Source organism: Mirounga angustirostris, unplaced genomic scaffold (genome assembly GCF_029215605.1).
Source record: "Mirounga angustirostris isolate CCGP_5_RB_7025 unplaced genomic scaffold, mMirAng1.0.hap1 SCAF_14, whole genome shotgun sequence".
In the NCBI taxonomy this organism is placed as follows: domain Eukaryota; kingdom Metazoa; phylum Chordata; class Mammalia; order Carnivora; family Phocidae; genus Mirounga; species Mirounga angustirostris.
Genome location: NW_026991722.1, coordinates 59,133,031 through 59,157,707, shown reverse-complemented (window position 1 = coordinate 59,157,707; position 24,677 = coordinate 59,133,031). Strand labels below are relative to the sequence as shown.

The 24,677-nt window shown below is 42.7% G+C and overlaps 1 long non-coding RNA gene across 2 annotated transcripts in view; it reads right to left on the bottom strand.

Annotated features, from left to right (window-relative positions):
• Positions 1-1,190: 1,190 nt before the first annotated feature.
• The window catches only part of LOC123852762 (uncharacterized), a 37,736-nt gene continuing 14,249 nt past the window's right edge, over positions 1,191-24,677 (bottom strand). For both annotated transcript variants that reach the window (XR_006793000.3, XR_010407329.1), the window contains one exon: positions 1,191-9,196. This is a non-coding gene — a long non-coding RNA (uncharacterized LOC123852762). The remainder of the gene's footprint in view (positions 9,197-24,677) is intronic.

Below are 24,677 nucleotides of genomic sequence, written 5' to 3'. Positions count from 1 at the left end.
ATTTTGATGGTGCAAAAGCTTAATAAAGCTAGACTATACCTCCCCTGAATGGTCTCAGTGTTTACAGGCATTTGCAGATTTGTGGTTCTGATTGTTCAAGTCATAAACAAGTAAATGCAGAGAGATGGATGCAGTTTTTAAGAATGCTGCACCCTTTTCTATCTTGGGGCACTTAGAGAAGATTCTTTATTACATGAGGCATAAAGAATTTTAATAAGCGTGGAGGGGCAATAATAAAGGAGACAGTTTTCCTTCAAAGTTGGGCTTGAAGATTTAAAAATACAGGATTTTATCTCATGCTCAAGTATTAATTAATGTCTGATAATTCATAAATAATCCTTGAATATACTTAGTCAATTTTCATTGACTAAGTTTCATTGAATACACTTAGTACAAATTTCACGTACGTATGTGTGTATATGTATTTATATATATACATTTAAATATGTATTTATATGTATATGTATCTTTAATATACTTAGCCAAATTGCCAAATTATGTACATATATCATATAACCACATATCAACAATAATGAGGTGAAATTGTACAAACTACTTCCCTGGCATCAGTATGTATTGGTGCAGCTTTTGGAAAGCAATATGGCAACTTCATTTCAAGAAACAATATTCACAAATTTGATTCAATAATCTTTCTCCTGAGAATTTATTCAGGAAAAGAGCCTATAAGAAAAATTCAAAAAAAGAAGAAAGTTTACATATTCATTATAGAAGCTTACGGTGAAATAAACAAAACCCTATATAAAGAAAGAAAAGTGTGTAGGTTGTGGAAAATGTCATGATGTGAATAAGCATGGTGATCTAACGTGATAGAGAACAATGGGGGTTGCTTTTCATGGGGTGCTCAGGGAAATCCTCTCTCAGGGGGTGGCATTTGAGCAAAGACTGGAAAATGAGAACAAACCCGTCATGTGAAAAGGTTGGGAAAGAACATTTGCAAGGATGTCGACCACAGACATCTTGAGGTAGGAGGACATTGGTGAAGAACAGGGTAGGTCAGCATGACCAGGATGCAAACAACAAAGCAAGAGGGGCAAAGGGTTGAGTCAGAGAGGCAGGTGATGTGATGTGAGAAAAGCATAAGGATAAAAAAAAGTGTGCTATTGAGCACCACTCCATGAGGATTTTACATGCATATTAAAACAAATTGAAAGGAAATATGGGAAAATAAAAAAGGAATTAGGCATGGATTTTTTTTCTTTCTTAAAATTTGTATTAATATTTTTATAATATTATTCACACACAAAAATTAAGATGTCCTTGGTTAAATATACAAAAGATATTGTACCATCATGACATGAAATAAATCTTTCTTCATTTTCAGTCTGCAGAGTTGACATAGATGTTTCTCGAAAAGGGTCTCCTGCATGGTGGTGCTCTCCAAGCTACTAACCACAACAACGTTACACCATGAATCCATCAAACTGAATCTACTTTGAAATTCAGTTCACTTTGGCTAACACTGATAAGCACAATTCTATGGTCAAAAGTTGTTCACAGTGTAAAGGAAGAATTCTAGTAACATGAAATTTTTGTTTTTATTTTAATTGAGACATAATTGCCATAAAACATTGTATTATTTTTAATTGTACAACATAATCACTCGGTACATGTATAATAGCAAAAGTTTAGTTAACATCAATCACCACATAAAGTTAAAAAAATGTTTTTTCTTGTGATGAGAACTTTTTTTTGGTAAGATTTTATTTATTTATTTGAGAGAGAGAGTATGGGTAGGGGTGAGGGGCCGAGGGAGAGGGAGAAGTAGACTCCCCTGCTGAGCAGGGAGCCCGATGTGGGGCTTGATCCCAGGACCCTGAGATCATGACCGGATCCGAAGGCAGACATTTAACTGACTGAGCCACCCAGGCACCTAGCTTGTGTTGAGAACTTTTAAGCTTTACACTCGTAGCAACTGTAGTCACCATGTTGTATTACATGTCCAGGATTTATGTGCCTTTTGACCACCTTTCCCCCATTTTTCAAACCCTCTACCCCCATCTCTGGCAACCACCAATCTCTTCTCTTATTCTATGAGTTCAGTTTTTGTTTCTTAGATTCCACATATAAGTGATATCGCACAGAGTTTGTCTTTCTCTGTGTGATTTAATTCACTTAGACTAAGGCCCCCAAGGTCCATCCCTGTAATCACTAATGACAGGATTTCCCTTCTTTTTTTTTTTTTTTTTGATTGAATAAAATTCCACTGTGTATGTGTGTGTGTGTGCGCAACATCTTTGTCCATTCATCCGTCAGTGGACATTTAGGTTGTTTCCATGTCTTGGCTATTGTAAATAATGCTACACTGAACATGGGGGTGAAATATCCAGAGGTGGAATTGCTGGGTTATATGGTAGTTCTATTTCTAATTTTTTGAGGACCCTCTATACTGTTTTCCACAGTGACTGCACCAATTTACATTCCCATGAAAAACATGAAATTTTGTTTTGTAAAACAGACTGAGATGATAGGCCCTGAATCAGATGACCAGGCTTACCCCAAAACATAGGAAATGGACAATGCCTAAGGCATTTTACATTTTCCAAGGAAACAAAGAATACTTTAATAATCAATATGTTAATATCAATCAATGGAATATACAGTTAATGCTCACAATATCGACGTGCTTACAAACATTTCCCTGTCTCCTTTGCCACTAGGTTGGCTGTTTGACTAAATAGGGCAGACAAATGTGAGTAGCAGTGGGGTGTCACTTCCATCCTGGGGTGACTAGGTGTCTAGTATGATTTCTGTATGGTTTTTTCCCCATCCACCTGCTGGGAGTGAAAGGGTCTGAGATTTCAGAGCGCATGTGGAAGGAACACGGATCTCTGAGTCACTGCATGGATGAGAGCTGCCCACAAGTGCTGCTGGACCCCATCAGACTCTGCCTGAGGATGAGACTTTGACTATGTCAAACCATGGAGAGCTTTGGGTGACTTGTTGCAACAGCCTGCATTTATTGCCCTTCCAAATCATGACATGCTCTGTGAGATGTACCTGTAGAGACTTCCCACTCACTCTGCTTGATTAGAACTCTGCTTTCCTAAAGGATTGAACCCTATGTCTCTTTGGAAGACACCAATCATATTTCCCAATCTCCATTATTATGTCTACAGGAAAAGAGAAACCATAAGATTCTCCAAAATGTAGAAAACAAGACATGGCCTAATATACTTGTGCTGCCAACTTGATGTTGCCTATGAAAATCCAAAGAGCTCTAACTAAATTCCAAATTGTGCCTTAGCTTGGATTTTTGTTTTCCCCTCATGTTGTTCCCTTTGCCTGAAATGCCTTTCACCCTCTTCTCTGCCTGGCACAATCCCACCACGCTTCATGGCCCAACTCAAATGTCAAGTCTTCAGTGAAGCCTTTCTCTAGCCTGCCCCAGGCAGGATTAATCACTCCTTTTCTCTGTCCTTGCAAAGGTCATCTATGACTTCCAAATTGGCACATCCAATGTCTTATTTTCAGTCTATATCCTGTTTGACCTCTTTAGCATTTGTTAGTATTGAAAATACCCCTTAAAGAAATTTTGCTTCTCTTAGTTTTTGAGATTCTACTCGCTATAGATACTCTGCCTACTTTTTTTTTTTAACCATATTTCCCAATTCCTTTCCTGGCTTCATCTATGCCCTCTCCTCAGATATTAATACCTCCCATGGTACACCCTTAGTTCTCTTCTCACTCCACCAATTTACTAAAGACTCTCATCCTCTCACTTGGTTTCCATAACCAGGAATAAGCTCATGACTCAAAGGTTGTATCTCCAGCTGAACTCTTTCCTCAGCTTCAGCCCCTTATTTTCAGCTATTTACTAGAAATCTCTACCTAGATGACTTCCAGCCACTGCACAAAATGGACTAATTTCCTTCCTCCCCAAGCATGCTCTGCCTCCTGTATCCCTTCTCTCAATTAATAGCCTTTCCAGTTGTTAACTCCCCAAGTTAGTAACCCCAAGGGTCCTTGTCCACTCTTCCTTCTTCCTCATTTCCACATATAAGTTATACCAACTCCTACTGAAAAGGTCTTTATGTAAAGAAAAGAACATGGATGGGCTTTGGTGTTAGAGACTTAAATTCAAATTTTGACTCAGCCACTTGTTAGTTATATGACTTGGATCAAATTACTTAATCTCTCTGAGCTTGTAATTTCTTATCTGTAAATTGGGATAATAATTAAATCTGGAACTCTCCAGAGTGTTGCAATCAGTAAATGGGAAAACGCATGAAAAATGCCTACTGTAGGCAGGGCAAATACTCACAATTTTAATCTTTTTTTTCCTAAAAACCCACATACCCACTGCCTTAGTTCAGGACTTCATCACCTCTCACCTGCATTATTGCTATGGTCATAGAAAGAGTCTTTCTGCCTCTCTTCTCTTCCCTGCCCCCATCCCCAAGAATTCTGATTTTCCAAGTGCTGCATCCTGTGTCTTTCTCACGCACAAATCAGTCACATCACTCCCCAGCTGAAAACTTTTGCTAAATTCCCAGAGATAAAACTGCTTATCATCTTTATATCTTCTATCACTTCATCTTTCCCTGACCATATCATGTCTGTTCTACTCAGAGCTCTTTTGATTGCAGGGTACAGATACTCACTCAAACTAGCTTAAGAGAAGTGGAAGTTTATTACAAGGATGCCAAGAGCTCTTGGAAAGGCAATGACATTGGACCAAGTCCAGACCTAAGCAGACTGCCAAGCCCACTCCCCTCCTTCTGGCCCAAAAATAGGAATGTAGTAAAATGTAATAAAATAAATTTTTTGGTCTTGATGCATGTTTAAAACTAAGAGAGAAATCCCTAGGTGCCAGAAATAAGGAACTCAGATTCACAGCAGTTAGTAGGAGATGAAACCCAGTTCAGACCACATAGGTTTCCATGGCTTTGCTGCCTGCAAGATGGGTATAAGATCAAGAGAAGGAGACCAGCACAAGAGGAGCTGGATCCTATCTACCTGCATAAGGTCCTGCATAAATCATAAAGGGCTGAGAAAATAATGACAAAATTCTGCCCATTGGCCTGGGTAAACACCAGAGAGGCTTGCCATTCACAAAGGTTATGCTTGGAAAAGGGATTATGTAGTAGGAGTCAGAGCCCAGGATTAGGCCATGCATGTGCACAGAGCCCAAACTTGGACAGTCTACATGATGCCAGGCGCCCAAGAAGAGAAGCTAAATAGTGAAACCCTCCAGGCCAAGCAGGAGCAAAACCAAAGCCTTCCTGTGGGGCCACTCCTAAAGCCTGGTTCATCTGCATGTCCCACAGAAAGCAGCACCTGCCGAAGAATCACGCTCAAGGAATGATAACAGTGATGCGGGAAATGAGTCTCAGATGCCACAAATGAGACACCTACTGGCCCTAGAACTAGGGGAAAAAACTGAAATCCAAAATAAATATTATCATTAAAACTTTTTTATGTATATGTAACTTTATTAATCACCTCAAATTTCTCTTTTTGTTTATTATCTGTCACCCCACTAGAATGTAAGTGCTACGGTAGTTCACTGCTATCTCACACAGAAGTGGTAGGCACTGAATTAATAACTGAGGAATGAAAGGGGCCTTTAATAAATCTGCTCTTTACACACCAGAGAATAACCCCAAACCAGGCAAATGGCATCTTAGTAAACTTTGAAAAATAATGTTCTTATGTGCTCATAACCATGGATTCATCATTAAAACTTTTTAATGGAAAATTTCAAACACGTGCATTGGAGAAAATAAAGAAGCTCTATATGCCCATCACTCAGTTCTAACAATTATAAGTCCTTAGTCAATCCTGCTTCCTAAAATAATCCCTTTTTCAAGTTCAAAGAGATAAAGAAAAAAAAAAAGGGTTCCATAAGGCAAGAATGGAACCTTACAAAATAAGAGCAATCAGAACAAAAAAACAACCATATTGGAAGTGTAGAAATATAGAGTATAATCATTAATTTAAAAAAAACCAACTTGATGGATAGTTGAACAGAAATTTAACACAACTCAACAGATAATTAAAACTAGAAAATACCTCTGAAGAAATCATCCAGAATCTAGGAGAAGGGGCAAAAGACAGAAAACATAAATAAGAAATCAAAGAGTCTGGGACGCTACGATAAAATGTTTCAGAAAAAGCAAATGGTGGTAGAGAAGACATGAGTCTTCCAAAGCTGGAGACAGAACACACTAGACCCTCAGCAGAATCCACACAAATAAATGGACTCATGGGCGGATGGTCTTGAGAATGAGGAATGCTAAAGACAAGGAGAAAAGTATAAGAAGTGCCAGAGCCACAACTATAAGTTGACCAATATGTCTCACTGGCTAAAAGACCTTGGTGCCATCCAAAATGTATTCTCTGTTTCCATCTTAACATCATCGTTTTTTGTTCCAAGCAGTACGTCAGATTGAACAAGCAACAGCAGCCCAAAACACACTTGGTTTCAGCCCCTCTCATATGATGGAGTTCTCACGTGACAAGGTTCTTGTCAGTGAGACATGGATGCAAGCTCCCACTTCTGAAAAATCTTTTTCCTTTCTGATACAGGCAGTGCCCCCTCATATAATTTTCATGGATACAGGCCAAATTTCTAATTGGTTCCTTTTGTGAAGAGAGTGAGAGACCAGGGAAGAAAAAAAAGAGAATATTCAAAATTAAATTTAAATTGTAATTTTTTATCTTTTATAATGTAATTACCCAGAACAAACATGACAAATTCCTACCATTTGCTAATTCTGGGTAATAGCTACATGGATGTGTGTTAAAATTTTGTCTAGGGGCGCCTGGGTGGTTCAGTAGGTTAAGTGACTGCCTTCAGCTCAGGTCATGATCTCAGGGTCCTAGGATCGAGTCCCCCATCACGCTCCCTGCTCAGCGGGGAGCCTGCTTCTCCCTCTGTCCACCACTCCCTCTGCTTGTGCACATTCTCTCTCTCTGGCAAATAAATAAATAAAATCTTTTTTAAAAATTCAATTCAATTAAAAAATTTTGTCTATAGGGGCACCTGGGTGGCTCAGTCCATTGAGCATCTAGCTCTTGGTTTTGGCTCATGGGTCATGGGATCGAGCCCCAAGTTGGGCTCCACATTCAGCAAAGTCTGCTTGAAAGATTCTCTCTCTCTCTGCCACTTCCCCTGCTCATTCTCTCTCTCTCTCTCAAATAAATAAATAAACAAATAAATAAATAAATAAACCTTTAAAAAAATTTTGTCTATATAATTATTTTTTTTTAACTTTGTAAGATTGAATCCAAAGAAAATAAAAGAATCCCAGTAAAAATGACAGGACTCCTGAGAACAGAAATGAGAAGTTTCCTATAACTGGAGGCTGATCCCCTCTCAGAGTCTCCCATTGGAAGAAGATGCACAGGAACTCTGTTTCCCCCTGTAAGGCCTCTCCTTCCTCATCTCTCCTTCCCACTCCACTCCCCCGTGGCTCATTCTCCCTCATGACTTTGCACACCCAGGTTCAACCCCAACACTCCCTCAGCACCCCCATTCATGTAAACTCATCCTCTCAGTTCCCCCAGATAAGCCCAGCAGTCTCCGGTTCCCAATTTCAGAATCCAGAGCAATGACTGACTTGGCTAGCTCGGCTTCTCAATCCAGGCCACAAGTCATAGAACCCAGAATGAGCTCTAAACTAGCTGCTTTGAAAACAGATATCTACACCTCATCCACTCAGCCATGACCCGGGGCTGGGTTCCCATGGCACAAATGTGGGTAGCAGCCACTGTTGGTGGGTGGGAAGACAATGGTCATTTTCCAAGTACAATTCTCTCAGGTGGCTCCCTCGTCCTGAAACACACCTCCCCTGCCTCCTTCAGTCCCTTCTCTGCCTGGCAATGTGTTCTTGCTCAAGAGGGAGATCAAACTTTTCTAGAAAACCACCCTCACTTCTTGAGGCAGCAATACATCCCTTCTTTATGCTTCTATAAGCACCTTGTACTTACCTCTATATTGTATGCCATTTACACATGGAATCATGACTGTCTGCTTGTGTCTCCTATACTGGACTATGATCTTCTCAAGGGTAAAGACTGCATCTTAGCTGCCCTTGTATTCCCAGTGCCCATCGTTGTCCCTACAACACAGGAGTGACTCAATAAATGGCCACTCCTTGCTCTGTGAGCCACGCCTCCTGAATATTCTCTGTCAGCATCTAATGAGTACTCTACAGAATGCCCAGAATACAGATAATTCGCAGAGTGGTGGACCTTGAGTCCGCCTTCCTCGACATACAGACAGGGAAACTGAGATGCTGGCAGATAAGGGAACTTCACGGGGTCACATGCCTGCTAAATGGGGGCACGGGGTGGGAAGGAAGCCTCCTTTCTCCTCATCCATCAGGCAGGAGCCCTTCACAACACTACCCCTCAAAGGGCAGTGCTCAAGATGACCCACCCCAAGCCCTTAGGTTCCAGTGAACTCTAAGAATGGAATGTCCTATGTGTTTCGTCATGCTTCAATGAGCAGCTTTGGAAGCATGCACGCTTCTAAGACGTGCACTGCTCCACATCACTCCGCTTGTTCTTGATGGAGCCAGGCTCAACGCACACTGGGTCCTCCCTGCGAAAGGTCCAGGCACTTGGGCTTTGACATTTGTGTCTGAGGCCCTCTTTGGCCCCCCCAGGGACAGGCAGAGCAAGGCCAGATGTGTCTCCCTGGCCCTGGCACAGCCCATTGCAGTCTATGACTCCGACCTGCCCCCGCAGCCTGTTCCACGGTGTTGGCGCAGGGCCACGCTTGCACAGGAAGCTCTGTGTATCATTCTGCACTGTGGGCAGGAACCCTGCAAAGCCCTTCCTATGACTGATAAACAGTGTTTGGTTTGGATCAAGAGGAAAAATAAGGCTCTCAGGATAATAGAGGCGGATGGGGAAAACACGGACTCCAAAATGAGAGCAAAAGAAGATTATGGCTTTGAACCACCAATGTGGTAACTAACTCTAGGAACAATGAGCGATGGAGCGGAAATGGCGGCCTGGGGAGAACAAGCTTCCTTCCACCAGCTGCAGGCAAAGCTGCAGGTTCACAGGGGCAGGGCACCGGCCGGCGCTGTGTTGTGGCCGCCGCAGGACAAACAGCGCGGGTCAAGAAAGTGGGGCCCCCTTCAAAGGACCAGATCCCAGGGCTTCAGCGGCAGCGGCTCACAGGGCGGGGTGCTCCCTCACCCGGGTGGTGGCATGAGACCATCTGAAAGGAAGAGAAAGGCAGATGGTTAGGCCGCGCTTACAACGGTTACATCCCTCTCTAACAATAGGGAGGTCGTATTACTTGTTTTGTGGAACCGCTTCCGGTGGGTGGCGGGGGTGGGCGAGCCCCCCTCACAAAGGACATGTGTGAGGCAACGTCCTCACTGTTGGACCGGCTCTGGGGAGGTGTTGTTTTGCTGAGTGAGGGCCTCAAGTTGAGGGAGAAAGGAAGTTGTTCAGAGTGTTAGGAGGGAATTTGAGAGGCCCGCAAGGGGGAGAAACTTTGGGGGGAATAAAAGAAATGTTTGATGGGGAGTTTCTTGTACTCTGAGGGATGGCCTGTGATTTTTCTTCTCTGTCTCTCCAAGAAACCTGACTGAAAGTCTCAGTAACATATATGCCTTTCTTCCTAAGGCCCTGTGGGGATGGGATTTGTTCTGTGGGATGCTGATTTCAGCCTAGGGCGGGTGTCAGGTGTGAGCTGAGCTCTCTGTGGCCTGCCCCAGCTGGGTTATACTTTTAAATAATTTTTTTCTGCAGAACTTCCCATGCCAGCATCTCAGGCCTTTGACAGAAGTGCCAACTTGGCACGAATAAAGGAAAATAATTTCTTCCCTTATCTCCACTCCCAGAGCTCTGCAATTGTAGTTAAAACTAGATGATTTATTAATAATTTAATGCAGTATAGTACTTATTGAGAAATTTTGTACTTTGTTTTTCTCAGTGGCAGACTCTACGGAAGAATAGAGCTGAAAAAAAAGAAAAAAGAGAAGTTGCTAGGCAGGGCTTAGTGTAAAAAAAAACAAAATAGACCTTTTTTTTTTTTTTTTTTTTATCCCTATGGTCTAGGCCCACTGAGGATAAGCAAGCCAGGTTGCCCTAGCGTAGCTGTGGATAAAGTCTGGCAGATGGAAAGTTGAAGAGGGAAGGGATTGAGCAGCGAAGGAACAGGAAAGGAACAGGGCAGGGGCACGGATGTGGGCTCCCTGGGGGCAGGGGTCAAAGCTGGCTGGAGGGCTGGGTTGGAGCTGACTCAGTTGGGATGGCAACGGAGTTGGGGGGCGAGGAACCTGTGAGGCCCCGGGACCTGCCATAGTCAGGACAAGTCAGGTCACGCTGCATTAACAAATACACCCAAAAACGTGGAGGTTTCACATGGCACACAAAGTGAGTCAAGCTGCTCTAAGTTACCAACTTTCCTGGGCAGTTGGCCTCCATGTGGTGACCTGAGGACCTGGGCAGCTTCCATCTTGCAGCTGTGCCTTCTAGAACACATGACTTCCCAGGTCACTGCAGAAGGGGGATGAGGGGATAGATTTCTAATGCCCAGTATGATGGCCACTAGCCACATGTGGCTATTTGAGTTTAAGTTCATGAAAATTAAATATAATTAAAAATTCAGGTCTTCCATGCCAGAAGACTAGTGGCTGTCATAGTGGACGGTACAGATATGGAATGTTTCTATCCTGGCAGAAAGTTCTGTCAGATGGAGCTGGTGTAGAGGGTCACGTGGGCTCTGTGGTCACTCTGGGAGGTGAGCTACATCACTTCTGCCACATCCCATTGGTGGGAGTCAGTCTCTTAACCCCAACTGCACTGTGACACAAGCTGGAATGTATGTGTGCCAGGGAAGAAAATGGAACCGGTGAGTACAGTACCCCATCTCTCTCAGGGACTACAAGGGGATCTTCCTGGCCTGACTAGGAGTGATCCAAGAACGGCCCACCCGCGGTGCATCAGGGAGCTCAGGGAAAGCGCCACAGCAGAGCAGGAGCCACAAGATGGGTCCTCTCCAGTGTCTGGTATGATCCAAAGGTGGAGCCGGAGCAGGGAAGAGGGACATAGAGGCAGAGAAAGCCCCAAAAAGAGACTAATAGCTCATTTTTTTCTAAGCTTGCTGCATAGGGAATTAAGTCAGATTTTATTTGATTTAGAAAAATAAAGAAATTGGGTATTTTTTTCCACTTCAATAGCTCTTGGACAACTTTCATGTTGTGTTTTTCTGGCCCATGAAAGCAAATGAGGAACAGCCAACGTGTTCCTAAGGGTTTGAGCTGGAAGCCACCATGCATTATGTGTTCTCTGCTACCTGATATCTCCTGTCATTCCTCCCTTGGAGGTGATGTGGATCAAGGGGAAAAACACAGACTTTACAATCCAATAGGTCAGAGTTCCATTTCTGGAATAAAAGTCAGGTCCCATGAGCAGGATTAGGATGAGGTCTGACCCGGTGGCCACGCATGCAGTCCATGCCATGATGGGGAAGGAACACAGAGACCGCACACTTGGGGCGCAGAACCAAGTGTTGGGTCACAAGGGCAGCAAAACCAAAACTGGGAAAGCAATTCAGGATGTCAGAAGCCGGGAAGATCAGGAAAAATTCAGGAAGCACAATGCAAGGCAGGTCAGGGCAAAAGGTTCACGTTGAATTCTCTGTCATGAGGGCCTTGGAGAACAGGATCCGATATTGCCAGCCAAAGGGCATGGCAGGATCAGGCCTTGGGCAGACTGTCAACCTCTCTGAGTCTGTCTCTGCATCGTGGCTAATGGAAATGGTCATTCCTGCTTCCATTTGTGGCAATGAAGACTAGGGGACATCTAACAAGTTTTCTTTCCTTAATCTTTTGTTGTTCATTTAGATTCTACCAAATCTTTTCCAACTTAGTTGAAACCCTGGCTCCTTCGTAATGTTCGTGTGTGTGTGCATGTGTGCATAGTTTCTCAACTAGAATATGAGATTGTTATGAGTAGAGAACTCTCTCAGAGTAGACTTACAATAGATCTTCAGTGAGTTATTTTGTTAAGTTGGATAGGCTAGGGCCCTCACTGGTCAAGCGTGAGGTCTATTTTGGACAGAATGATAATTGACATGAGTTTTTAACTGATAACCCAGACATGACTCTGGGTCGTTGTGTCAAAGAAACCTGGTTCTAAAAGCAAAAGAAGTTATTCTTCTGAAAGCATAAATCTCAAGGCTTGTCTGTAGAATTCTGTGGCTAATTCTGCCCACAAGCATCAAGAAGAACATTTCACAAAAAGTCCAGAGAGAGAGGGACATGAATGTCCCTCTCTACCCCAGCGGGGGCTGGGGTGGGGGACTCCGCTGCCTGGGAACAGAGGCTGCAAGGCAACAGGATGAAGATGCTATAGGAAAGCCCAGCTCAGTCACAAACACTAAGCAAAAAGACAGAGAATCCTTAAAGTTTGAAGGAGGTTGTCTTGGTGACAAATAGAAGGAAAATATTGTTTACTACGCAGGCTATAAACATATGGAGCAAATTACACTGAGGATGTCAGGGGAAATTATAAATAGATTCAAAATGGATTCAGATAAATTCATGCATACTAGACCTAATTAATAGGGTCTTAAGGGAAATTTGAGAATATTCTGTAGGCATCACTGATATTTGGAGATCAACGTCACATAGGAAAACTGCAGTACTCACCCAGCACACATCTCCCAGCACCCGAGTCAGAGATAAACTGATATGGGGGATCACTAGGCTGACATTCTGTGATTTTTATTAGGTTCTTTTCTTTTTATATCTTGGAGTCAAAAGCCTTAGAGTTGTTCTACACTGAATGAGATTAAGAGAATTTACAGAGAATGGAAGGGTAGCTTGAAAAAATGGTTTACATTTCTGGGAGAAAAGATACTTACCAGTACTAAATAATTTGTAAATACAGACAATATCCTTCATTCCAAATAACCCAGTTAAACCAATCCTGGCATTTATTCAACCTCCAAAGCAGGCCATATGGCTCCAATGTGTGCCAATGAGATGTGTATTACTACCAGCCATCAGAAGCTTATCTTGCCCTGGAGACAAGGGTAAGCCTGTGCTTTAAGCCACACTCAAGCAGAAAATGCAAGAGAGAAAGGAAGTGGGTGGAGCCTGTTGTTCCTGGACATAAAAAACAAAACAATTAATTTGTCTAGAGAAGGGAAGGGTTGCAGTGGAGAAGAGCTTTAGAGATGGTCCAAAGTGGGCCCACCTTCTCAATCTGTGGCTTAGGACAGGAGGTTGGAGGAGGGGAGATGACCAGCAGAGGACACAAGGGCAGGGGAGGTGAGGTGAGGACTCTGCTCTTCTCCTGCCTCCCGTCTAGGGCTCCCAGGACTAAACTATTTTAATGTTTATGCTGGTTAGCTTGTTTGAATCTGGAATGAAGAACTGTATATGTTGACGTCTGGAATGGAAGCTGAAATGATTCCAGGATTTTGTTGGAAATGCTAACATTAAATAAAAAGGTGTAGGTTTAAAAACGTTTCAAGAAAGTTTGGACATTCTGTCATTTGGAGCGATGCATTCAAGGAGATGTTGGAAAGCAGATGATCCATCAAGATGATGAATAATAGTACTTGCCTTGAGAACACAAAGTATTATTCTTGTCCCCTCCCCCACAAAAGAAGGCTTTCCCTTATAGGTAGAGCTTTGTCCTCTGCTCTGAATTGTTAGCCTCTTCTATTTTCATGGACAACAGAGTTCTGACCATCATAATCTTTCTCCGTTTTGCTCCAGGAGCATATGAAGGAATGTTGTATAGGATTAGTGTGTCATTTGTCACATATTTGTAAAATCTTGCATTCATGATTTAGAGGAGATAAAGTCCATTCCAACCACCTCCACTGGGAAACCCATTGCCAACTCTAACATTTTAATCTTGTTTGACCCTGACTAGCAAGAAGCATATTTTATGTCACAACCCAGAACACAGGCATACACTCACACACACAACTGAAATGCAAGTTTCGTAACATAATACTTAGCCTCACTACACAGAAGTCACTCAGATACTTTCTATTCTCCTCATTCATTTTTGGTAATGCTAGTCCATGTATTTATTACCCACAAACAGCTTGTGACCTATAGGGGGAAAACTCTTGAGTATGAGAAGAATGCATACACTCAGCTCACCCCTCACAGACGTCATATTTTCAGCCAGACCTGAGCAGCAGGTGGATCTGACAGATAATGGCATGCCCAATTTTCCCCACTGCCACTTCCAAGGGGGCTCCCCCTTCTTTTAGGAACCCCGGAAGGAGGCCTTTCCACAACCCACATGTGCTCCTGGTCAGAATGATGAGATGGTCAAATATCTCCCTCAATCTGCTCCTCCCATGACCAGTACCACTTCAGATCTGACAGCATCCAATGCAAAGAGTTCAATGTGACTCAGCAAATGCTGATGGACAGAATGAGGAAACAGTCTATTTGTCTTTTCTCTCTGGATTTTAAATCTTTCCATTCTATAAATGATGTACAAATCAGGTTCACCAATGTCATGAAATAACTTCTAGACACATAATCAAATTGTACCCAAAGCATAACCTCATCCTAGTTGATAGATTTAGTTGCATATAAATATTAGACAAGCAGGCAGATAATGAGATGGTTATGTATGACAAAAGCTCAATTAACTTAAATTCAATAAAAATTCTTAAATAATTACATTTTTATTTATGTTACTAAATTTCCAGAAAAAGAAATAAATGAGAAAACTGGGAACAGAATTTTAAAATATCTACAGTTCCTTACAACTCATGTCCATCTCAATTCCCCAGATCTCTTACATTCACAGTACAGGACAATACGAATGAATCTTCATAATAGAGGAATTGCATGTTGACTTTTTGAATGAATCAGAGGAAGTCAGAATTAATGCATGAATGCATTTTAGAAAGGCTTTTTTAACAAGGACTGAACCAAAGGAGATTTGAGCTAGGCAAAGCAGAAAACTGAATTTTAAAGTCTTTCATTCATTGAAAGAAGAGCAACTATGAAGTGATAGTTTCATACACAATACCCACAGGTCTCTCATAAGTCGTGTATAATTTTCCCACCTGAAAGACAAGCAAACTGAGACCCAGAGTGCAATTCTCACCACCTCTACGTGGCAGGGCTAAGAGTAAAGCACAATGAGTCATGGGCTCCAAGCCCATGCTTCAAAAAAAAAAAAAACAACAACTCCCCCACACGACCTCCCCAAGAATAGTTTATTTACACTTCGCTTTTTTTTTTTACTCTCCATGTGTTGATGAATTTCACTTCTCAAATTACAACTTCTGCTCCTTTCACCATGGTGATAGAAAATAAAGCCAAATTCTGCATCTCCAACCAAAATGTCATGAAGGGCCTTCATGTCTTCACCCTCTGTGGATTGCAAACCGTACACCCAAAGTGTACCTGCTGGCCTCACCGGGTGGTCACTCATAGGCCCATGGTGTGCCCCGACTTCCACGTCCCTGGCATCAGCCACCCTTCCCACGCAGGCTGCGTCCTCAGAGCTTCCCCGTTGGCCTGCGCCGGGGCCGGGTAGATGGGCTATCAGTTACCTCCTCCAGCAACCATATCTGAAATCAGCCTCTCTTTCCCACTAATGGTCCCTCAGGGAAGGAGGTTTCTCATGACTAAAAGTAAACGAGGTAGGGGGCACATTTATGATGCAAATAACAAAGATTGTGACAATTCTGGACCGAATAACACCTGTCTGGCGCTTGTTCAATTCCTGAACTCGCGGTGCTGCTCCCGAAAGCTGTCCTTAACCTCCGCACAAGGCCTGGCTGGGAATCCCACGGGGCTGGGTGTCTGGCCGGCTCCTCCCTGGAAAAGCTCAGGGCATTTCCCCATAGGTACGGACAACTCTCTCTGGAAAAACATTTTATTTAAAAACCTATCTGTGTGCTGGTTCTGTGAAATTCCACCTAATTTAAATGCTGGACAAACTCCTTTGGCAGGCAGAAGTGCAGAGTCCTGGCGTGTGACACGGCTGAGCCTTGGGCCACACTTGAAACGCAATCATGCCTGTGCTCCTTCCTCAAGGAAGCCAAGGACACCAGGTAAACTTGAAAAGTGTAGGCATTGGCCTGCAGAAGTTTCTAAACCCCTGCCTTTCCCATCAGGACTGCTGGAAAAAAAAAAAGAAGGGTCTCTCCAGGACGGTTCAGAAGGCCGTTTGGCCAGGGCCTCAAGGAGAGCCAGGGGAAGGTTCTGGGCGTGAACCAGGTTTTCTGGCCTGTCCTCATCCTCAAAGGGAAGGGAGCAGTTGGTGCAGCTGGGGATTCTGTTCCTCTAATTATTCCTGTTAACAGAGGCTTGCATATCTTTTCATTTTCATCCTGAAATGGTTAGTTGTTTTTTTTTTTTAATTTTATTATGTTATGTTAGTCACCATACAATACATCATTAGTTTTTGATATAGTGATCCATGATCCATTGTTTTCGTATAACACCCAGTGCTCCATGCAGTACGTGCCCTCCTTAATACCCATCACCAGGCTAACCAATCCCCCCTCCCCCCTCCCCTCTAAAGCCCTGTTTGTTTCTCAGGTCCATAGTCTCTCATGGTTCATCTCTCCCTCCAACCCCCCCCCCCCATTTTTCCCTTCCTTTTCCTAATGTCCTCCATGTTATTCCTTATGTTCCACAAATAAGTGAAACCATATGATAATTGACTTTCTCTGCTTGACTTATTTCACTTAGCATAATCTCCTCCAGTCCCATCCAAGTTGATGTAAAAGTTGGGTATTCATCTTTTCTGATGGCTGAGTAATATTCCATTGTATATATGGACCACATCTTCTTTATCCATTCATCTGTTGAAGGGCATCTCGGCTCTTTCCACAGTTTGGCTATTGCGGACATTGCTGCTATGAACATTGGGGTGCATAGGGCCCTTCCTTTCACTACATCTGTGTCTTTGGGGTAAATACCCAGTAGTGTAATTGCTGGGTCATAGGGTAGCTCTATTTTTAAATTTTTGAGGCACCTCCACACTGTTTTCCAGAGTGGCTGTACCAACTTGCATTCCCACCAACAGTGTAAGAGGGTTCCTCTTTCTCCACAACCTCTCCAACATTTGATGTTTATTTCCCTGTCCATTTTGGCCATTCTAACTGGTGTAAGATGGTATCTCAATGTGGTTTTCATTTGGATTTCCCTGAAGTGGTTAGTTTTGAATGCTGAGGTTTCATATTGAAAATATAATGAGAACCTCCATGAATTTGGGATGAGATGCAGAAAATTGCACAGGTGGCATTTCTCTCTGGGGACCGGGAAAGGGAAACCCTGGATGCAGAAAGTGGATCTGGCACCTCCCAGAACCTTCAGGTCACCGAGCGGCACACTTCTTTGGGTTCTAATTTTCCAACTTTTTTCCTGAGAAATGTCACTTCCCTTTGTCTCAGAGTCATAGAGAAGGGAGACACGCTGTGGGAAAGAGCAGCGTCTGGTACTACCAAGCAATTACTCGGAATGAAAGGCTGGCCATCACATAACTAGCACTGGGGAAAAGGGAGGTCAAGAAGAGGCCAAAAAGAAAAAAAAAATCATTTTTTCTAGACACTACCAGAAGAAAACCAGGCGAATATTTGGTTTGGGCTTTGTGGGTGTCCAAATAACCAGGTAAAACAGTTTTAAAAACAGCTAATATAACTATTTTGAGTTTGTGATGCTGAACAACTGGCCTGTCTGCTATTCCCCCCCTTGGAAAGCTCACAAGGAATGAAAGTCTACTCTGTGCATCATGGAAGGACACTGGACATTTGACAACATCTTTTCAGGGACTTTTATGGTGGCAAGTAAATTGTGCCCCATTGCTTCAAAAATTACCCCCCTTTTATTGTTTGATCCCCAGATATGACTTCACATATTCTCTGTTCTTAAAGAAATTTCTGAATTCAGAACACTGCCCACTGAAATCTGTGGTCTTTATTCCTGGGTGTTTTTGGTCCTGGGAAACTAGCCCTGCTGACACACCCAGGTCAGGGCTCCGCTTTGGGCGAGGTGGTCCCCAGGGGCCTCCATCGCTGCTCTGAACAATCCAAGTGCAGCATGTGTCCCTACTCACTGGCCTTCTACATCTCTCCACACAGTTGTTCGACCTGCCACAGTGACAGCCTCAAAAGTGAGGACCATTTTTTCTGGATGAGAGCCAAAGGAGAGGGAAGAGCCATTCCCTCCATGGGAATGAACTTGTCCCTGTTCTCTTGGTAGTGAAGTCTGTGACCTTGAAGACAGTAAGGATAGTTTTGCTCATTTTCAAACTCTTAACACCATCTTTCCAAGCCATAGAAGTTGTCAGAAATAAAATGTGGGCATCATGAATACATTGGAAAAAGAATGGAAAATGATCAGTTATTTGTAGATAGAGTCCCCACTTACTATCCCAAATTCATTTGATAAATGCCCTTATTCCTGGTTGACTTGATCCAGATACCCTTCAGAGGGTGTTACCACATGAGCAGATTATCACTGGTCTTTGCCATCAAAGAACACTGAGTGGCTGAAGTTGGATGGAACCAAGGCTGTTTAGTTGTGAGGTGCCCTCTGCAAACTCTCTGGGTGTTCATGCCAGACTTCTGCCTCCATACTCACTGCAGGCCAATTTTGCAGCTAATTTGAATCCATGCAAACCCCAGGGCAACCCCAAGACTGCAAGAGTTAGATACCTCTGACCTGAAGGACAGCTCCCTCCTGCCCTGAAAGACACACTCCGTGCCTTTTTCTCTCCCACACCCCCACAAGGACCCCCCTTGCTGAGATCAACTGGCTTCCCCTGCTTGAAGGACAAAGAATGGAACTGTTTTTTCTATAGGGCATGAGGGAGAAGGGCAGCAACATCTTACCACTTCTAATCTGTGTACCACTTGGATCAAATCTTGAAGTCTCCTTGGCCCTCAAAGACCAGAATCTTAGCCCCTCCAGCCACCGTAGTTTCGGAAGGTGTACTAGAGATGTGGCCAAGGTTTTACCACTTGGCTAAATTCCTAAGCCATAGTTCTTGGTTATGGGAGATGGTTTTGAAATTGGTGCCGTGGAGCTTTGCAATTTTATTTCTATAATATATATGAGTATCCGTTTATTGGCATTCATACATACATGTTATCAAGATAGATTATTTGCATTTGGAATATGTTCTGAAAATCTAGAGTGGTTCTACACTAGCTAAAGCTGGAAATGTGCTCGAAGAACAGAAGCATAAGAGTGAACGTGAGCCAGCCTTGGATCCTACCGCTCTGTGTTGGTGGAGCCTGCAGGCCTTGGGCAGGAAAGCCTGAACGTCTAATGCTCGACCGCGGGTGCTTGACGGGCTACTTGGGGCTTGTTGGGACATGCCATTCAATGGAGTCTATTTGCAACTTTGTTCCCAAGCAGGAAGCGATGCTCGCTACAAAAAAGACTTAGAATGTTCCTCCATAGCCAAGGAAAAGGAAAATATGGAAGCTGGTCCCAGATGCCACACAGATGACACAGCTAGAGAAAAGGCAGATACAGGACCCAGAGAACTTTAGTTTTAGGGACAATGAGCAGAAGCAGTGTCTCCAAGGGCTCTGCTTTCATTGGTGTGGGGTGGGACCAGGCTCCCACACTTGTTAAAAAGCTCCCTAGGTGATTTCACTGTGCAGCCAGCTGGAGAACCTCTGGTTTAGAGCTTAAGTAGTAAATCAAATACAGTTCCTACCATGGTGTGATTCTGTCATTCTCAACAAATCTGCTTGCTACTTTCAAAGCACTCTGAGTTCCTTGTTTTTGGTTTTTTTGTTTTGTTTTTTGTGGGGTTTTTTGTTTTGTTTTGTTTTGTTTTGTAGGGTTTTTTTTTTTTTTCACAGAGAGAGAGGGAGGGAGCACAAGCAGGGGCAGTGGCAGGCAGAGGGAGAGACAGAAGCAGGCTCCTTGCTGAGAAGGGAACCAGGTGTGGGGCTCGATCCCAGGACCCTTGGGATCATGACCTGAGCTGAAGGCAGGCACTTAACCGACTGAGCTATCCAGGCGCCCTCCTTGTTCTTAATAAAAGAAAATAAAATCTAAACCATCCTGAGTTACCATTTCTCACTTATCATATTGGCAAAAGTCCAAAGATTTTACAATCCACCCAATGGGGAGGTTGTGGAAAGACAGCACTCTCCTGTACCGAGGGTGGAAATGTAAGAATGATACAACCCCATGAAGGGCAATTTGGCAAAATCTAGTGAAACTTCAAGGGCATTTACTCTTTGACCTAGCAATTCTACATCTGGTAATTTATCCTACAGAAGGAATTGCGCACATATTTACAGTTATCTATTGCAGCATTGTTTGTAATGACAAAAGACTGGAAACAAGCCAAGTATCCATCTACAGGAGATGAGTTGAATGAATCTTGATACATCCACACAATGGAATACTATGTAGCTATGAAAAACAGTGAGGATACCATTCAAAGAGAGATGTGGGAAGATGCCAGAGCCTAGTGAAAAAGGAAAGATGCAGGAGGGTGGGAGTGGGTGAAAGTGGTCAAAATGTACAAACCCCCAGTTATAGAATAAATAAGTCATGGGATATAATGTACAGCAGTGTGACAGAGAGTTAACCATTCTGTATTGTATATTTGAAAGCTGTGAAGAGAGTAGATCTTAGAAGTTCTCATCACAAGAAGAGAAACTGTAACTATGTGTGATGATAGATGTTAATTAGTCTTATTGTGGTGATCATAACACAAAATACACATATATCGAATCATTATGTTATACACCTAAAACTGATATAACATTATATGTCAACTGTATCACAATCAAAAATCAAAAATAAATATAAAAAAGAAAGGCGCAGATAATATAATAATAATAATGGAGAAGGACAAGAACATATTTCTCACATTCTTTGTTTTTGAGAGAGAGAGTGTGTTGTTCACATTTACATAAAGCATCACTGGAATAATATATGGGAAACAGATAAAAGTAGTGATAGAGAGGAAATCATGGGCTGTTAGAGAACAGGGTGGAAGGGAAGATGTGTGGGAGTCAGACTCCTCAATCTATACATTTTTATATTTGACTTTTGAATCATGGATTTTATATTTGACTTTGAATCATCTGAGTTACACACACACACAGGATGATCAAATACAAATATCTAAACTGGACAAGACTTACTTGATGTTTGGTCAAGATTCCAGCACCCAGAGGTGCAAAATCAAGTGACTCAGAACTTTATTTTAACAAAGATATTTTTTTTGTCTTTTAGGGGTTGGTATGCTTTAAGTCAAGATAAAAATTAGAATAAAATTATTAAGATTCGGGGGGGCAGAGGAAGATGGCAGAGGAGTAGGAGACCTGGATTTCGTCTGGTCTCAGGAATTCAACTGGATAGGGATCAAACCATTCTGAACACCTACAAACTCAACAGGAGATCGAAGAAAAGAATAGCAACAACTCTCTGAACAGAAAAGCGACCACTTTCTGGAAGGTAGGACATGCGGAGAGGTGAATCCGAGGCAATATTCGGGAGGATAGATGGCGGGGGGGGGGGGGCGTCTGTTGGCCACTTCTGGCAAGTGATGGAGCCACAGAGCACAAAATCGGAACTTTTAGAAGTCCGCTCCGCTGAGGGACGTCGCTCCGGTGGCTAAGCTGGGGGTGGAGCCCTCATGGGACAGTGTGGTCTCAGGACCCTCGGGGTCACAGAAAGACCGAGGGTGCCTGAGTGTGGCAGAGCTCCTAGGTATCAGAGCGGGGAAGCCGGCTACAGAGACAGAGCCGAGGCACAGGCTCTCAGCCCAGGGTTGCCATAAACCGTGATCTGCGGCACAGTTGGGCCACTGCTCCTCCAGCAGGGACCCAACAAGCGGCAGATCCGGGGAGACTCCTCTTCCTCCCCCAGAAGGAGTGGTGCGGGAGTGCACCGCAGGGATCTGCTGGGTTTGGGACTCCACCCAGGGTCGGGTGCCAGAGATAGAAACGTGCGGTCACGGGCCGGGTGAGCACGGAGTGTGGCTGGAGACCGGGGAGCCGGGAGTGACTGACTGCTTTTCTCTGGGGGCTCACTGAGGAGTAGGGCCCCGAGTTCTCGGATCCTCTGGAGTGGAGATTGGGAGGCCGCCATTTTCACTTTCAGCCTCCAAACCATACAGAAAGCTTGCAGGGAACAAAAGCTCCCGAGAGCAAACCCAAGCAGATTACTTAGCCCAGACCCGGCAAGGGCGGGCCACTTCCGCCTCCGGCAAAGACGTTTAGGAATCACGGCAACAGGCCCCTCCCCCAGAAGATCAGCGAGAACAGCCAGCCAAGACCAAGTTTACCCAACAATGAGAACAGCAGAACTCCAGCGCTAGGGGAATACTGCACATAGAATCCATGGCTTTTTTACCATGATTCTTTAGTCTTTCAAAGTTAATTTTTTTTTAACAGTCTTTTTTTTTTTGGAATTTTTCTTTTTCCCTTTTTCAACCAACATCTTATCAATCCCTTTTAAAAAAAATTTATTTTTCATTTTTAGAGTCATATTCTATCCCTTCATAGTAGTTACCCATATTTTTGGCATATATATATAAGGTGTTCTCTCTTTAAAATTTTGAGATAGTTTCTTCTAACAGATCAAAATATACCCCAAATCTCTAGTGTATGGTTTTTTTCTACTCTCCTGCCTGATGACATTCTCTCCCTTTTTTTCTTTTTTTTTAAATCTTCTTCTTTGTTTTTTCAAACAACTTCTTATAAATTCCTTTTATAAAATTTTTATAACTCTCATCTTTACAGTCATATTCCATCCCTTCATCATATCAACCCTTATTTTTGTACATATATAAGTTTTTCTTTCTTTAAGATTTTGGGAGGCACTTTCTTCTAACAGACCAAAATACACCCAAAATCTAGTGTGTGACACTGATCTATGTACCAGCCTGATCATATTTGATCATATTCTGTTTTTCTTTTGTTTCGTTCTGTTTTTGTTTGTTTTTATCTTTTTCTTTTTCTTTTTCTTTTTTTTTTTCTTTTTCTTTTTTTTCTCTTTCCCTTTCTTTTCCCCCTGCTTCAGGGCTTTTCTGATTTGTTTAGAGTATATTTTCTGGGGACGTTGTTACCCTGTTAGCATTTTGTTCCCTCATTAATCTATTCTTCTCTGGACAAAATGACAAGACGGAAAAAATCACTGCAACAAAAAGAACAAGAGGTAGTAACGACTGCCAGGGACCTACTCAATATGGATATTAGTATGATGTCAGACCTAGAGTTCAGAATCATCACTTTAAAGATACTAGCTGAGCTTGAAAAAAGCATGGAAGTTATTAGAGAAACCCTTTCTGGAGAAATAAAAGAACTAAAATCTAAGCAAGTCGAAATCAAAAAGGCTATTAATGAGGTGCAATCAAATATGGGGGTGCTAACTGCTAGGATAAATGAGGCAGAAGAGAGAATCAGTGATATAGAAGACCAAATGATGGAACATAAAGAAGCTGAGAAAAAGAGAGATCAACAACTACTGGATCACGAGGGCAGAATTCGAGAGATAAGTGATACCATAAGACGAAAAAACATTAGAGTAATTGGGATCCCAGAAGAAGAAGAAAGAGAGAGAGGGGCCGAAGGTATATTGGAGCAAATTATAGCAAAGAACTTCCCTAATTTGGGGAAGGAAACAGGCATCAAAATCCAGGAAGCACAGAGAACCCCTCTCAAAATCAATAAAAATAGGTCAACACCCCAACATCTAATAGTAAAACTTACAAGTCTCAGAGACAAAGAGAAAATCCTGAAAGCAGCTCGGGAGAAGAGATATGTAACCTACAATGGTAGAAACATTAGATTGGGAACAGACCTATCCACAGAGACCTGGCAGGCCAGAAAGGACTGGCAGGATATATTCAGAGCACTAAATGAGAAAAATATGCAGCCAAGAATACTCTATCCAGCTAGGCTGTCATTGAAAATTGAAGGAGAGATAAAAAGCTTCCAGGACAAACAAAAACTAAAGGAATTTGCAAACACAAAACCAGCCCTACAAGAAATCTTGAAAGGGGTCCTCTAAGCAAAGAGAGAGCCTAAAAGCAACATAGACCAGAAAGGAACACAGACAATATACACTAACAGTCACCTTACAGGCAATACAATGGCACTAAATTCCTATCGTTCAATAGTCACCCTGAATGTAAATGGGCTAAATGCCCCAATCAAAAGACACAGGCTATCAGATTGGATTAAAAAACAAGACCCATCGATATGCTATCTGCAAGAGACTCATTTTAGACCCAAACACACCCCCAGATTGAAAGTGAGGGGGTGGAAAACCATTTACCATGCTAATGGACACCAAAAGAAAGCTGGGGTGGCAATCCTTCTATCAGACAAATTAGATTTTAAACCAAAGACTGTAATAAGAGATGAGGAAGGACACTATATCCTACTTAAAGGGTCTATCCAACAAGAAGATCTAACAATTGTAAATATCTATGTCCCTAACATGGGAGCAGCCAATTATATAAGGCAATTAATAACAAAAGCAAAGAAACACATCGACAACAATACAATAATGGTGGGGGACTTTAACAACCCCCCTGACTGAAATGGACAGATCATCTAAGCAAAAGATCAACAAGGAAATGAAGACTTTAAATGACACACTGGACCAAATGGACTTCACAGACATATTCAGAACATTCCATCCCAAAGCAACGGAATACACATTCTTCTCTAGTGTCCATGGAACATTCTCCAGAATCGATCA